This window comes from Homarus americanus, unplaced genomic scaffold (assembly GCF_018991925.1).
Source record: "Homarus americanus isolate GMGI-L3 unplaced genomic scaffold, GMGI_Hamer_2.0 scaffold25129, whole genome shotgun sequence".
Taxonomy (NCBI): domain Eukaryota; kingdom Metazoa; phylum Arthropoda; class Malacostraca; order Decapoda; family Nephropidae; genus Homarus; species Homarus americanus.
The window spans coordinates 407249-412399 of NW_024734008.1; positions in this window are offsets into that span (position 1 = coordinate 407249).

Sequence of the window (5151 nt, forward strand, 5' to 3'; positions counted from 1 at the left end):
GAGGACCGTCACACCGACTGAACGAGAGTGAGAGAGAGCTCGTATACAGACACGCCGTGAAAAAATCGATTAATGGTGAAGATATTTTACGTGGTAGTCAAAAATATAAAACAAATGACAAATAATGTGAAACACTGAAAACATCCGAACGGTCAAGAAATCATGAAATTGATTAGATTTAAGATTACGACCAAAAGAACATTCACAAAGGAAGTGTTGCAGTCACGCAGTGTTACACGTTCATTAGTGATTAGATAATGACTTAAAACGATTTAAACATATGCACTAGGAGCCCATAACACTGTGATGATGACTTTTTGAACACATACACGAGTAATTGGTAATATAACTCTACAGTACTTCTAGTAACTTAACCCCATCAAATAAATCATACACACAGTACAGGAAAACGAGCCTCCGACTTGACAGCTGAACACTACACCAAACAGAACGATATAATGTAAACTATGTCCAGTAATTTTGTGAACAGTTTATTAATATGTTAGAGATATATGAAGAGAAGCACGTGAAGATTAAACCCTACCTATAACTTAATTCGCCCCTCGTCTGTTTGTAGTATATGCTAGGTAGTTGCAGATGTTCTAATCTCTCTGGGTAACTGAGGTTCCATAGAGCAGGCGCCAGTTTGGTGGCCCTCCTTTGGACATTTTCTGTCAATTGACAGTATCTCTGAAGTATGCTAAAGACTGTCAATTGACTGAAAATGTCCAAAGGAGGGCCACCAGACTGGTGCCTGCTCTACGGAACCTCAGTTACCCAGAGAGATTAGAACGCCTGCAACTACCTAGCTTATACTACAGACGGGCGAGGGGCGACGTAATCGAAGTGTATAAACATCTCAGGGGGCACTACTCGGTTACTTGGTCGAATGTACATACCTGGAGCTGGCGGACGTCCGCCTGACAAGGGGTCACAGGGCAAGGTTGAAACAGCCACAAGTCCAGAAAACTGTGAGGGCAAACTTTTTCGGAGTGAGAGTTGTGAACTCTTGGAACGATTTGCCAGAAAGTGTTGTGACGGCACCGAGTGTGAGCTCTTTCAAGACCAGACTTGACCAACACTGGAGCAGGTTCAGGTACATTCAGGAGCCGGTGCATGGCCATGCCCAGTACTTGCCAACAGTGGGTAACTAAGACGTGACCGATCGCCCAAGCGGCTAACGAGCCGATCAGTGGTAAAGAGGATAAAAAGAAAAAAAATATTAACCACTCTAACATTAACCTATTCTAGCCTAAACCCGACTTAAACCAACCTTAACCTAACGACCATTGCTAGGTAACTTTAGGGAGCTTCATCATCAGGCGAAATAACCCCCTTGGTTATGAGTTTAGTATTAGTACGATTAATATTTTTCTCTAACTGGTTGGCTTAATAGAAATACACACAAGTTACATCTATATATACCATTCAAATTACACCGAGACTCAACCTTAACTAAATACAATCACTATACTCATGATAAAATAAACGTAGAATTTCAGTGTTACGTTGTTGGTATAATGTGGACGTAACTTTTGTACTTCAGCTTAAATCAAAGAATTAAAAGTATTCATATCGCTTCAGTAACGAGAAATATAATATACTGTATACGAGCTTTCAGAATTAGACAGGCACAGAGTGGGTATATCTTGCGTTATCATCCGTCCTGCGCCACGCAAGGGAAAGTGGGCTGGTGAAATAGGTCATGATCACGGTAAGCGAGCTATGCATTTTGAAGGGAAAGAACGATGATGTCTGAATAGCGAAAATATATGGAAAAAGGGGGGTTTTGTTGTTATATAAGGGAACATTAGAGTGGTGTGTAAAATATAACGAGAGAGAGAGAGAGAGAGAGAGCCTAAACACCTGTTGCTTTCCTGGATGGGTCACTCATCTCTCTCGCAAACACACACACGAAATTAAGCGCTTTGTATATTCTCATTCGTACACTTTACAGTCATCTTTATTTATTGACATGATGTATAGTAGTGAGTGGCGTTCATTAACCTGTAAAAATAAACTCTGTATACCCACAGTTAAGGGGATGACCGTGAGACAAGGAGACGCTTTAACTGAATAGTGTATGAACAAAGAGACGAATAAAAGACAAAAGTAAAAGAAAAAAGAAAAACTTATAAGAAACAGACAATAATAACAAAAGGTGAGAAAAATTTGGGAAGTAATAGGAAAAAGACAACGGAAAATAATAGAAAAACAAACACAAACATAAACTAAAGCTGAAAAAAAATATCATCGAAAACAAAAATTAATCAGTAAAAGAAAACGACACCAAATAAAAAAAAAAAAATCAGTAAATACGACTTTTGGCTAAGGAAGAAACAAGATGGCGTTGTATAAGATGTTATTCGTTACCGTCATCTTTGCCTCGTTTACGTCCATCAGCCTCTCCCAGAATGACACAGACACCTCCCAAACCACGAACCCAACTCCAAATAACGGCAACAATCAAACGGAAGGCACTCAGAACCCGGAGGAGGAACGATATGTCGACGTGACAGATTTCGTGCATGGCGTCAATGGATGGGACTTCATGGGCTGGTGGGCCAAGTATGACCTCTTGCGGTTTAAGGAGGGAAAGCGACCTGTTCCAACTGTTCCCGAGTCCAATGAGCAAAATGTGTTTATTTGTCAGGTAAGTCTGTCTATCTGTCTGTCTGTCTGTCTGTCTGTGTGTGTCTGTCTGTCTGTCTGTCTGTGTCTCTTTTTATTTATCCATCCATCTCTCTCTCTCTCTCTCTTAGTATCATCATCGTCAATATACAGTACACGCGAAAATATATATTTTTTGCCAGCTGAAAAAAAAAGATCTTTATCCAACAGCTTCAATACGAGGTCTTCTTCCCCCATAACATCGACCACGTATATAACCTCGGCCCTGGACACATAACATTCAACCCTTATTTATGTCAGGCTGTAACTTGAACCATTAAATGTTGTTTACCTAGCGAACACTAAACTGTATTTAACCCGAGTGTAAAATACCTATATTCATTACCTGCCCGGGTGAACAAAAACATTAGATACGTAATTAAGGTGTAAAAACACTAGGAAAATGTACTGTGTGTTTAATATAAGTTGTGTTTTCTGTTTTAGTGTTGTTAAACCTTAATGTAAAATGGTTAATCCTTTGAGAATGATGTTTTAACCCTTTGAGGCGTTACAGCACATGACCCTTTACTGGATACAAGACACACACACACACACACACACACACACACACACACACACACACACACACACACACACACACACACTGCCCTTATGACTGACAGTGACGTCATTTGTTTACATACAATGGCTCTGTGTTATGTCACTAACAACTGGGTTCCGGCATGACATATTGTTATCTTAATACACAATAAAACACACCTATGGTCTATTAAACAACTCTCCTGACATACAATAACTTGTTCCTCATGGCAAAACTATGTATGTATGTATGTATGTATGTATGTATGTATTTATCTATCTATCTATCTGTCTATCTATCGTACAGTACACACAGACGACCACTGCCACTCGCTTCCTCATGTTCCTATAGCTACGCTGATTGTGTTACCCTAACGATCGATGACCCAAATCTCCTCCCTCCTCTCTCCTCCGTGTCACCCAGCGCTACCTGCGTCGCCCTGGTTTTTGGCACCATTCTTCTGGGTCTTGTTGAGTCATCCATTGGTTGTCAGTGCCATGGGAGGAAGCACTTAGTCATGTCTTCACGAGATGGGGTTAAGTGAGGGGAGGGGGTGAGGAGAAGGGAGGAGAGGAGAGGAGAGAGAGGGGAGAGAAGACAGGGGAGGGGGAGGAGAAGAGAGAGGGGGAAGGAGAAGCAGAAGAATTTCACATATATCGAAAAGTTACACTGTAATTCTGACATGACTGATAGAGTTTCTTCACGATTGAGGGATGATTTTTTTTCAATTACAATTTGACACAATTAACGTTATATCTGGCCTCACTGGGATGTCTTAATATCTCGCGAGAAGATCTGTAAGACTTCGCTCCAAAATCTCGTCAAATGAGCGACTGATAAATAATGTACAATAGGTTGGGTGACGTCATCTCCCTGCTGATGCATTAGACGAGATACTCACAATAGTTATAACAAATAAACAAACTAGATAAATACAGTACATACATGAAGACATAAATAAGTAAATGGGTTAAAAAGTAAAATATACAGATAAATACATTCATATAGGACACAGGAAGCTACATATCATTAATACCTAACACTGGCACGACAATGTCGGCGGGACACTGCAAGGCCACTGATACATGGAGCAAAGACGGTGAGGGTGTGAGTGGGGGGGGAGCATTGTATTAGAGGGTGATATAGGAGCGGGTGATAGGCGTGGAGTGCAGGGGGCAGAAGGAGAGAGGGTGACAGGGAAGCGGGAGTGCGATAGGGTTAGTTGGGGAGTGAGTAAAGGTGCTGTGAGGGATTAATAGGATAGAGACTAGGGGATTACGGGAGGGAAGGGAGGGGTTATAGGAAGGGGGAGGAGGTGTGAAATGAGGAAAGGGACGCAGTTGAGATGGGGAGAATAAAGGTGTAGTGATGATGGGAGAGAGAGAGGGAGAGAGAGAGAGAGAGAGAGCACAGGTGTGACATGTAACAGGTGTTTACTGGGGTGAGTCATCATTCATTCGACTATCAGCAAGAGTCTTAAGGCCCGGGTTTGTACAGTCTTCTAAAAACACTATAACACATTATATTCCCATAGTTAATTATGGACACAATAAATAATTTCCATAATTACTGTCGAACAAAACTGATCATTTCCTTAATGTGTCTTGAAAACATATCTACCAACTTTCCATTTTGTTTCGTTTAGGTCACAAGTGTCTCACCGACCAAGCTAGGACACACACACAGACAGACACACCTGTTGTTTCTCAAATATATGGCCTACACCTGGATGATATACTGACCTAGAGACCGAGTGAGTCACACACACACACACACACACACACACACACACACACACACACACACCTGCACTCTAGTAAGTAATTGGTAACTAATAACCAAGGAAGCGAACATGAGTCACCAAGTCGCCTTAATGGTTTCTTCATACTTGTAGTTAAACCAACAGACACAGGTACAGTACGTGTATAAACAGCTGATAC